This window comes from Herpailurus yagouaroundi, unplaced genomic scaffold, assembly GCF_014898765.1.
Source record: "Herpailurus yagouaroundi ecotype Mexico unplaced genomic scaffold, PumYag 140, whole genome shotgun sequence".
NCBI lineage: Eukaryota > Metazoa > Chordata > Mammalia > Carnivora > Felidae > Herpailurus > Herpailurus yagouaroundi.
The window spans coordinates 90,224,656-90,237,390 of record NW_024412395.1 but is presented as its reverse complement, the minus strand read 5'-3'; the positions used below and the strand labels follow the sequence as shown (position 1 = coordinate 90,237,390).

Below are 12,735 nucleotides of genomic sequence, written 5' to 3'. Positions count from 1 at the left end.
GATCATATGATTTTCTTCACATCTGGTCTCTAGTTTTTACAGGAACCTGGGATCTCTAGCCTTATTCTAATGCTTGTACTTACAACCTCTGATGTAAATGACCTCCAACCTACTCTTATCTCTGGTGTTTTGCATGTCTCTATTCTTTGCCTACTGTCATTAATGATGAGACATTTAGATTGTCTATTTTAAGTCTTAATGGGTTAAAGCCTCTTTTGTTCGAGAAAGGTTTAGCCATTCCAACTATGTTTGTGGCATTGTTACTTTAACAAATATAGTTTGACTCTTCTTGAGTCGGTGTTAACTTTTATTCTTATTTGAGCTGAATAGATAAAATTCACTTACACATTTTCTCCCTATGTGTCAAAAAAAGCAAATAATATTCTATAAAACTGTGGTATTTAAAACTTGAATAAGATGTAGAGGAAAGGAGGCCCAGAGAGAAATGAAAATCTGAGTGGTTGACACAAGGTCACATTGCTACTTAGTAGCTATTTCTTTTATTCATTTTTTTTTTCTCTTGAGGCAGTATTAGTGCATTTCTCCTGGAGATAGATTCCCCTATCAATGTAAGCTGGCTGAATCTTTTAATTGCTGTAATATATTTTCTTATCATATTTGGTGGATGTCAGCTATGGCTCCTTGGAGATAATGTGGCTTTGAAAATTTTATTTATAGAATGATGTTATATTTATTTATTTCAATATATGATTTATAACTGATATAAACTTTTTAATTTCTAAATGAACTGATTCAGTTTGTTTTTAAGGTCTTAGTGATTGCTTTTTCTGCATTTTTTTTTTTTTTTTATCTACCATGGTCTGTTTATATTGCTGCTAGTGTTGAGTAGAAACCCTTTCTAGAGATTATGTGTACTAATTTATTCATCAATTTCTGGGCTTCTCTATATTGTATACGATGATTGACAAATTTTTATGGCACATCTTCTCCCTGCTTTTATGATTATAATTACTTTGTTGTCTTGAGCTATGTATTGAATTTCCTATTCATTGAGCAAGATTCTCAAGAGAAAATCATTTCTAGGCCCTAACATATCTGGGAACTTTCTGGAACGTACCAACAGAGAATTATTTTTTTCTTTTTCTAGTATATTTAAACATAAATTCATAGTTGTGCAGTGTAGTTGTTAGGAGCCGTAACTTTGGGATCAGAGAGGCACAAGATCAAAGCCTAGCTCTGGAGCTTGAGCCAGGTGGACTTTTAAGACTATGTTTTCTTATCTAAATAATATTAATATCTGTCCTAGGGGTAAATGTGAGTAAATGAGGAATGTATGGACATTTTGTCTAGAGCCTAGAATTGAGTATGTGCTTAATAAATCTTTTATTATTAGTTTTATGCATGTTATCATTCTTACAAGTATAGATTTCTTATAATTATGTCCTTCATTTATTTATTACATTTTCCCATAATGGAAATATTAATAGGAATTTATATTAGCTTTTCCAGATTCAAAGAAGGAGGTTTTTTGATATTACCAATTTAGAATCCCAGAGAAAGGCAACATTGTTGTGTATTTGACATAAACAGATGCTTATACTGCAAAATTTCCCTTGCCTATATAAGTGTTGCCCAAGAGTAAAACAAACAAACAAACAAACAAAAAAATGTGTGTGTGTGTGTGTGTGTGTGTGTACACACACACACACACATATGTATATATGCATACATATGTATATGGAGATCAGAGATCTTTGGTGGTAATGGGTCATCCAGAAAGGGAAGTTTTCATTCAGGGATTAGGTGGAAGGCAGCTATGCTAACCACTATCCCACCAACACTGGGATTAGGTAGAACACTAGTAGATGGTACCTGAAAACAAGAAGGTGCCAGGAGGATCATCAACATTATATTGTTCATAGTTTGCTCTGGTCATTCCATGATTTCAAATCGTAAGGTCTTAGATTTTTGTTTTTTTGTTTTCTTTTTGTTTTTGCTTTTGGTTTTTGTGTCTTGTGAGACTTAGAAACAACATTGTCTCTTTCCTACAAGAAATATGAATAAATAAATAGCAGGTTATTTCAGTTATTTGATAAATATGCTTCTACTAAGTGGAAAAGTCTGGAGTTTGTATCGGTTTTTCCTCTTGAATGTTGTCTTCTGGAAATGGATAGAAGATGGAAAATCTAAAGCATTACAATTCTTGATATTTTTAAATTTTTTTTGTTTCTCCAACAAGTGGATTACAATTAGCTGCACACATTTTACATTTATTTTCTTGGTTGTAATAGGAATTATCGACATAGCAGAAGTGTGTAGACCTTGGTGTTTTGGTTCTGTATCCATAATGAGATTACAAAAAGAGTTAATTCTGGCAAATTAAGATAGGACATATTTTAATTTTTAAAACTAGCCTTGGCACTACCACAAGACAAAGATTCAGAATTCCCTTTGAGAATGTAAAGTTTCATAAGGTCAATGTATCTATGTATATATGTATATGGGTAAGGTCCCTTGGCTCCATTGATTCCAAGTTATAAAAATAGTGTGGTTATTGTTTCCACAGACTCTCCATCCACACTCCTACAGCCCCCAAGATTCTGTGCCAGGAGCATCTTTATCTTCTCCTATAATCCTTCTGGTAGATATTCCAAATATATAATGAGAGAAGAAAGGATAACTTTTTCTCAATCCCCAGTATTCTGAAGTGTGAAAGAAACTCTGTAGTTCCTGTAAGCATCATATAAGAACTTTAGGGATAAAATATTGTCATTTGATTATATCTCTTTTTCTAGTACCTCTCAAATTCAAAGACCTGTCGGTCACATGAAATCACATTTGTATTCATGAAGTCATGAGATTTCAGAATTCATCATAGCCACTGTGATTTAACTGTCAGTGATCCCTGGAACTCCAGAAGGCACAATTCAGATTACATTACCATGAATCCACACCACGAAATTCCATTGTGGATTGGTTATTCTCTTGCTGACTACTAAGACGTAAAATGATTTCTAACATGCATTTTTAAAGTATGTACAGGAACTGGAACATAAAACTACCTAATTGAGTCACCTTGCTTAATTTCACTTTGTGAATTATTGGTTTTCTGAGAGGTTGTTTAACGGCTGAGCAGAGAAAAATAATTCTCAAATTTAAAGTATCTCTTTGGGCATTCCTCTTTCATGTAACGACTCTGGTAGAGCGCATGACAAAATCATCAGTAAACACAGGCTTTGAGTTTGGAATGCATACTAGCATCCCATATAATTCATTCATCACTCCAGAGTACAGGGATTTCAATGGGTTTGATTTGTCATCTTGAATATTTGTGTCTTCCTGTTGACTTACTATAGAACCAGGAAATAATAAATGATATTTTCTAACATTCCAAGATATATATGTGTTCTTCATTGCCAGTAATTTTGTATGTGGATCAGAATTCTTCTAGGAAAGGATTTCTGTCAAGGACTTTTTTTTTTCTTTCTTAGGTCAGTTTTTCTTGTTGAGGGCCTGGTGTGTGAACTGAAGAATAAATAGTCTGAAATGTGTATTAAGAAGAGATACAATTTACAACATTTTGTAGTTTGCCAGTTTAAAAATGTGTAGATACATTTTTCTATAAAAACACAAGTGGTTGAACATGTTAGCCTTTTCAGAAATCATGTATAATTTCTAGCAGGAGTGAGAATTGTTAAATTTACCTCAGTGTCTTCTCAAGTTAAAAAATGTATATATACACATACATACATACATACATACATACATACATGCATACATACATATATAGGAAAAAATGTTCTACATTTAACAGGAAGGTAAAAAGAAAGCTTTACTTGACTTCATATAGCTTCCACATGAATTTATACACTGGTAATGGATGCAAACTGGAGCTTGAATAACAATACCCAGCATGAAAATTCCAATTGGTGGAATTTTATAAAGTATTTTAGAAAATGTTAATTATATGAAGCCTGCTTATCAACAAGTGATGTCATTTATCTCCTGCAGTATAAAGTTCATAAAATATTATGCTTTACGAATATACAGAATCTAACTCTTTATACTATAACATTAGGTGCACATGTGTTATAACTAACTTTTCTACCACATAATCAATGCTGTGTAATATATGAGGACAGTAGTGCATTCTTAGGTTTAGAGAAGATCATGGTGTTTATAGCCATCATTCTCTTTCTCACTGCCCATCTGAATATCTCAGGAAAGAGATGAGGCACGTTAATTACAGGAGTTATTCTTCAGTGAACAGACTAACTAAAAGTAGGTCTCTCAGAGGTCATTCTTAAAAAAAAATGTTGCCCTTCAAACTGCTATGGGTTGTTAATGATGTAAAATATGTTTCTTGAAAATACAGCTCAATAATTTGCAATGATGATTTAAAAATATAATTGGATCCTTATCAATTAATTCTCAGTAAGTTAATGTAACTGCTAATTATTATTATTGGTGACATTTAGAAATAGTGAAGTCTAATTTTGCCTTTAAATTATAAAATTTAAGGCTATATTTATAGAAGGCAAATTATTTAATACTCATGAGGGGACATCTCCAATAGTATTGTATGTAGAGAGAGCACCCATTAAATGATTAGAGATAGCCTAGGAATCATAGTTGGGTACACAAGTTGTACAGCGGCATGATCCTGGTTACTTACTATTTAATCATATTAAAAGAAACTGAAGAGCAAATAGCAAGTAGCAGTGAATTACACAGAAACATAAAATTGTGTGTTACTTTTTTAAGGTTACACATTGGGGAAACACGTTGAAAATTATGGTCTAAAATAGCTTTGCTAATAATACACTTCTATTTGTATTTCTTTTTTCTTTTAATTTTTTAACATTTATTTATTGTTGAGAGAGAGAGAGAGCGAGCATGAACAGGGGAGGGGCAGAGAGAGACGGCGACACAGAATTGCAAGCAGGCTCCAGCCTCTGAGCTGACAGCACAGAGCCTGACTCAGACCATGAGATCATGACCTGAGCTGAAGTCAGATGCTTAATGGACTGAGCTACCCAGGTGCCCCTCTATTTGTATTTCTTAATAAGCATAAACATTAAGGCCATTGGATTTTTTATTTTTTCCAAAAAGGCTTTATTACATAGAGAGGGGAGGGGCTCAGTCCTTCTTGGCTGCTGCTTTCCACATGGCTGCAAGGACGTTGCTCAGCTCCTCTCTCTTCCTCTTGGTGTGGATGTGTCCCCACCCTTTTCTTGATGAACTTGAGAGCAAGCTTGTCCTTGGAGACTTTGAGCAGCTCCATAGCTCTCCTGCTCGTGGGGGGTGAAGCCACACACCTCTTGGATCATGTCCCCCACGAACTTGGTATGCTTGGTAAGGTGCCCACAGTGGAGGCTGTGCCTAATCTTGCTCATGTTTTTGGTTACCTTCTGGCACTCCTTGAGGCCCACAGCCATAGGGTAAGTGCAGAGCCATGGCTCCTCAATGGCTCCTGCGGTGGAGGGAAGGCCATTGGATATTTTATTTCACCTCCTTTTAGGGAAAGCCATCCCTCAGGGTGATACTGACAGAGAGGGGAAGATCAAAATAAGCATATTTCCTCGATTACTACAAGACAGTAAAGTGTTGTCTTTCCATGATTTTTTATTAAGTTTAACCAATGTTTTAGTCATCAGAAATTAGTCATGGATAAAACAGCTAAAAATCCTTCGGGCGCCTGGATGGCTCAGTCGGTTGAGTGTCAGACTCTTGATTTCAGCTCAGGTTCATGAGATTGAGCCTCAGTTTAAGCTCTGCACTGACAGCACAAAGCCCGCTTGGGATTCTCTCTCTCCCTCTCCTAGCCCCTTCCCTGCTCTCTTTCTCTTAAATAAATGAACTTGACAAAATCATTGACTTATTAGAGTCAAAGGAGACAAAATAAAATATATGAGACACTAGATGATAGATGTTACAGAGAATAATAAGTTAAAAAAAGCAACGAATGTTGGAACATTGAAATTGTAATTTTACATAAGGTCGTCAGGGAAAGACTTGCTGAAAAAGTAGCATTTGAGCAAAGATCAGAGGGAAGTAAAGAAGATGGTAAATCTTGGTGCAGGCTAGTAGAACAGCAAGTGCAAAGGCCCTGTGTTGGCTGTGTTAAAGGAGGTAGTAAGAACTGTGTGTATGGTGGGTAAGAATATGCAAGCAATGGGGTGCCTGGGTGGCTCAGTCAGTTAAGCATCTGGCTCTTGATTTCAGCTCAGGTTGTGATCTCACGGCCCATGAGATTGTGCCCCATGTCGGGCTATGTGTTGGCAGTGCAGAGCCTGCTTGGGATCTTTCTTTCTCTCCCTTTCTCTTTCCCCTTATCCTGCTTGTGTGCACTCTCTCTCTGAAAATAAACTTATTTTTAAAAATGCAAATGTCATTAGAGGTGGGGTTATGGAGACAGCAGGGGTAGGAAGGCATGTAATAGACTATGGATTTAATTTTTAGGCATATGAAAAGTTATTGTTCAGTTCTGAAAAGTTGGGTGACCTGATTTGACATACTTTCCATACTCTGGCTCTTTGGTTGAGAATAGACTGAAGGAGGTCAAGGGCAATACTCCAGGTGAGAGATTGTGTTGACCTTGTTGAGAGTAGTTGCAATGGAAATGAGGAGTGGGATTCTGGATACACCTTAAAGGTAGGGAATCTGGAGGGTTACTGAGAAACAGGGTGCAGGATTTCAAAGCAAAAGAGGAATACAAGATAATTTCAAGAGTTTTTATCTGAGGAGGTGGTAGGATAGGATTGCCATCAACTGAGGTGAGATGAAGGAGATTGTGACATTTGCTGTTTGGGTGAAGTGTAGACCATGAGATCAGGAGTTTACCTTGTCATGTTATGCTTAATATGCTACCTGACATCCTGAAATGTTAAGTACACAGCTGGATATATAAGCCTGGAGTTCTGGGGAGAGGTCTTTCAAAAAGGGAGCCATTAACATATAAATTTACATCCATAAATCCGGATGACATCATCAAGGTATGAGAAGCAATTAAGCCCACAGTTCCTCCCAAGCAAAGGCAATGTGGGCAGGCAACCACATCTTTTATCATTTATACTGACATGACCAGAGTTGCAGACAGAAGGTCATTAATCAGTGCCTCAATTTCAATCTCTGTCTCCTTATTTTTCTGCCTTTCTCTCTCTGCCCCTGTCTCTTAATCTTTGTGTCTCAGAGATCTCTGTTTCTATTCCCTTGCTCCCTCCCTGCCTTTCCCCTCTTGCTTTGTCAAGATAAGATTAAACCCTTTTAGGAACTACTCTGTTAGTCATTGTCTTAGCTGCCTCACATAAATAAGATTGTTGGATGGGATCTCAAAATGCACATAACAGGATTAATAGCTAATTAATCCTATTTACTAAGCATCAGCATTTTTATGGCACTTATGATCCTGATGACCAAAAATAATAATTCTAACATATATGATTTGTGTTTATAAGAAAATAAAATGCTTTGATTTTTTTGTATTAATGACATAAAGTGAAAATTTTTGTATATAGAAGGCATACAAAGTAAATAAAACCTACAAAGAGACATAATTGGCTTTAGAAGGTGATTCTTCATTTTGAGTAATTTCTCTTTATTTGTAGGTCTTATGTAAAAACAAAAAGAAGCTATTCTGGCCTAAATACAATTAAATGTATACAAAGTATAGATTTTAAAAATATGGCTACTAGTTATATGTCATGTACACAGTTTTTGCAAATGCAGTTCTCCCTTAGGTAAAACACATCCTATATCTGTGTATTAGACACAAGTATTAATATAAGAAAAAAATAATGTTTAAAGCCAAGATACATAATAAGTACCAGGCATGAATCTACTTTCTTTCATAGGCATGACTTTCTTTGAGGCGAGTAACCATGTAGCCACTCGAGATAAATTTATGTAATATGGAACAAATAGCTGCCTTCACTCAACAACAGCCTTATCTATCTGCCTGTCTCTCTGTCTGTTCATCCATCCATTCATCTACCTCCTTATTTACTTTTGTTTTCATTATAAATTAAATTTCTGAAACATTTGATATTAAGTCAAAATGTGACACAAAACAAAACAGAATAAAACAGTTCTTCAGAAAGGCTTTCTATGAATTACTGAATCTTAGAAGTATGTTTTTAATATTTCAGTGGAATTCCTTTCACGTCCTCAAAATCATTAAGTTTCCTTTTAGTGGAAGTGCATTAAATATATATTTAACCTGTTAGATTTTAGCAAAGCAGATGATTTAATCTGCCCAATGAGTATATTTACCCAAATGGTTCCTTCCTCTTTATCTCTTTTTAGAGCAATGGTGCAATTCTATGAGTGAATGAATTCCATTCTTTTGCTTCCCCTCCAAATTAATGGTACAGAGTCAAAGACAAGTTATGATAGATATTATTATTAATATTATTAAACTATTAATGTCATTAGTTATAAGAACCTGCTAACTCAAATTATACTTAATAGTTTTAAATTGATTTACAATTTTCATATTTTGTTTTAATTACATTCCACAACTGGGAATTTGTCAGTGTATTTTAGTCAAATACTAGAAAGTATTAAATATGGCGAACAGGCTCCAGAACCAGACCCATGCAGATTTGAATCTAACTACCGTAATTTTATCTTGTGTTCTTTAACAAGATAATTATCCCTCTGTGCCTCAGTTTCCTATTCTATAAAATGAGAATAATAAAAGGACCTGTCTGAAAATACTATAAAGGAGAAGGATGATAATTCTTATAAAGTGTTTATTATAATGCATGGGGCAGATTAAGAGCTTAGTAAATGTTGGCAAATGTCCTATATAATTTTGGGAGAGGATGATTAGTTTTTTAGAACGTGACCATCATTTCTGTATGCTCACCTACCCAAGCCTATGGGATCCTCGGAAGATGTAAGGCTCCACAACTTAAACAATTCTGGCTTTGCATTTCCACTCAGTGGAAGGCTGATGTGGGTGGATAATTATTCATGGACTCCTCTACTTTCTGGGTTTTTTTTTAAGTTTATCCACTAATCCCTTTGGGAACCTACAGTAGGAAATCAGAGTGATAAAGGATAGAGAGGCTGGGTATTTGTTTCCTTGGTTTCCTCCCTGTGAGATCTTTATCTGTGTTCTTCAACAAAGGAAGCCGACTCTGTGAGACTTTCCTTGCTCTGTATATTTCTCTTCTTTGGTTTAGTTTTGTTTGGCCTGGGGCTGATGCCAGCACAGAGGAGCTCGTCTCATTCCCACACTATTCTTTGTTATTCCCCTGTACTGCTAACAACTTTATAAATGAATAATTTTTATATTAACTTTCTTTGAATTATCCTAATTTGTTTGTGCCATCTCTTGGTTGCTAGGACTTTCATAAATTGGGGAATAAGCAAATAGTCCCCTGTACCTAGGCCATTTCCTAAAAGTGCTGCCTGGGAGGGGGACTTGGGCTACTCTGTCTATATTGCCTGAGACTTCCCTTCTCCCAGATTTAGTGTATTTTTTTTTTTTTTTTTGTCTCTTCTCTTCTTGATACTAATGTGTGGGCTTCACCCTAAATCCTTTAACCCTCCCTCTGGTTTAATCTCCTCAATGGTTTTAAAGTTTTTAAAGGCAAATACCAAGAAGGGAGTTATCTTTGGAAACCAGTGAGTTAAGGGAACCCAATGATCTAGCTATTTCCTTGGAGTTAAAGGAAGAAAAATATAGTGTTTATAAAAGATAACTTGATTCCTAAAAACATGAATTAAGAGACAGGTCTAATTACTGTGTATAAGTAATTTTTTTTTAAATTAAATTAAATTAAATTAAAAATTAAATTAATAAATAAAATTAATAATTAAAATAAATTAAAAAATTAGGTTTAAATATATAAATATTTATATATTAAATTAAATACATATTATATATTTAAGTGATATAAATATATTGTATATAAATATATTATTTCCTTTATTAAAAAACTTTGCCCAGTTTGTAAGTCATTCTTGAGCCCATAGCTTAATGAAAAATAAAGATTCCACAAGAGATTTGTCAGTTATTTTTATACTGTTGCAAAGATAGAGCTGATTTATCTAAGTAAGATTGAAATCCTATCTACTATATGCATTTCCAACATAAAGGCATTATTGTTCTAAGTTCTGTATTTATGTTATAAATGAATTCCAAGTAGTTTAAAAATTATCAGACCCATACAAATGAAGCTTGTAGAATTTGCTATTGCCCTCAGTCCCTCTTTCTCCTGTAGTTTTTCATGCATCCTACTTTTGTTCCCATTTCACTAGGCAAACATTAGCTTGTAGCTTATGCACCCAGTGCCCCCCCCCCCCCCAAGCTGACATTCCCTGAAAAATTAAACAAGAGGGACCAAGCAAGAAAGGACAATTTCTTATAGGTATCCTGCATAATTTCCAATAAGGCTCACTAATATTTCTTTTAGTCTCTGGGTCCTCAAATCATTGCTAGTTTACCTACTTACAAGAGAATGAAATATATTTGTTGCAAAATGAAGTGAATTATATGATCAATGATATTTTATTTCATAATAGAAGTTTTTGTGGTGTTTTTCCCAGCTGACATAAAAAGTATCCATGTACTGCAAAACAATTACAAGCACTCACAATTATTCCAATACTTATTGTCCAAATTAGAAGAAACTAAAGATAAATTTGAAGGCTTAAGGCCAAATAAGCAGTGGAGAGACTGGATACCTTAAAAAAAAAAAAAAATATATATATATATATATATATATATTTAAATTCAAATTAGTTAGCATACAGTGTAGTGTTGGTTTCAGGATAGAACCCAGTGATTCATCACTTACATGTAACACCCAGTGCTCATGGAAAGGGGGTAGATTTTAAAACTAGTGCAACTATTTGTGTGTTGGTTTTCTTAGGTCCATGCACCAGGACTGACAATATGATAAACTGTCATTTCTACCTTAAACCCTCACCCTTGCCTTTCATTTGCAAATGAGCAAGCAAGTGGCTTGTTTTTAACACATGGACCATTAACTGCCTTCTATTTGCATAGTAATGATAGTGAACCAATGGTGATTTACTGCTTTAACTTGTATCATAAATAACAGATCATTTACGCTGCTAATTACATTCATTTCCATATCAATAATGCATTCTGGGTTGGGTTGGACTACTGCATTAGAAATGGAATGGAATGACAAATTGATTCTCCACTAAAATGATGTAAAACAGGTATCTATTACAAATAGATACTGTTAAGTAATGTAGATAAATACAAAAGACATTTTTATACACTATCCTGTAACTTGAAACACCCAAAAGTATAGAGATTTATCAGAAAACTATTGTCCCATGTAAAAGCAAAAGTGTTTAACTGTTGTTTATATCTGTTGAAGTCTGTCAGCACTTTTTGACTAGACTATCATAATCCTGAAACCTTTGTCTCCTGTTTACATTATGGGTGGTGGGACAATTAGCTTTTAGCTCCTATTATGTGACCCTAAACTGCACTCACAGTCTGCAAGGTATTTTTAAAATATAGGCTTTGCTTCAAAAGGGGGTGATCATGAGAGTTTGTGAATAGGTGGTACAAATTCATTACTTCTAGAGAATCGTCAAAGTTCATTCAGTAGATGCCTTATAGATCAGGGATATTACACACTCACACATACATTGCCTTATAGATCAGTGGTGTTACACACTCTCACATTTATTGCATACTCATCATTAATATTAAAGTTCCTCAGAGTTCCTGTGTGTGTGTGTGTGTGTGTGTGTGTGTGTAGTCACATAACGAGAAAGACAGAGGGAGAGAGAGGGAAAGGAAGAGAGACCCAGAAAGAGTGAGGTGAGATTTTTTTGAGAGACTAATAAAATATCAGCTTCTTTGTTTCAGCCACAGAATAAAAATATTAAAACACATTGAAATACATAATTAGAAGAAAATACACTATGAAAAAGGACTAATTTGTACAAGCCATAGCCACAGTATTTTTAAAATAATTAGTTTAATATACATTTGGCAATAAAATGCAATCAACGAGTAACTACAACATCAGAGATTATAGTTTGAGATTTGATTTAAGCCCTCTAGGAAGAGTGATGTCACACACTTAAAAATGGGGAACAATGACAAATAATATATTTCCAAAGTTGTTAGAGTTTAAAATACTTCATAAAGAAGCTCAGACAACGTATAAATGAACATGGTGATGAAAAATCTTTGATTGTAATTTTTGACACCAAAACATTTCTGAAGATAAATGTTTTAATATGTGAAAATTGATTCAGAAGAAAACTTTATGATTATAATTGAACTGAGGAGCTAATAATTCACATGATTAGGTGACTTATACAGCATATCAAGAATTTGATTATTAAGACAGCTAGTGGACAGGGACAAAGAAATGAAAAATATATAAACGTTTCTGTTCCTCCAAATTGCTGTTTAAATGATGGACATCAACTAGCAAGAAAATGCTAGGAAAGATTAACAATAGAGAATAAGCAGAGGGTTGATGGAGGGAGGAGGACAAGGGATTAAGAAGGGCTACATTCAACTGATGAATGGATAAAGAAATTGTGGTTTATATACACTATGGAATACTACGTGGCAATGAGAAAGAATGAAATATGGCCTTTTGTAGCAACGTGGATGGAACTGGAGAGTGTGATGCTAAGTGAAATAAGCCATACAGAGAAAGACAGATACCATATGTTTTCACTCTTATGTGGATCCTGAGAAACTTAACAGAAACCCATGGGGGAGAGGAAGGAAAAAAAAAAAAAAAAAAAAAAAAAAAAAAA

At 34.5% G+C, this 12,735-nt stretch overlaps 1 protein-coding gene and 1 pseudogene across 6 annotated transcripts in view; one reads left to right on the top strand and one right to left on the bottom strand.

Annotated features, from left to right (window-relative positions):
• ERBB4 (erb-b2 receptor tyrosine kinase 4) overlaps positions 1–12,735 on the top strand; it is a 1,166,318-nt gene that overhangs the window by 98,541 nt on the left and 1,055,042 nt on the right. The window lies entirely within an intron of this gene.
• LOC121030202 (60S ribosomal protein L36-like) lies at positions 5,060–5,459 on the bottom strand (annotated as a pseudogene).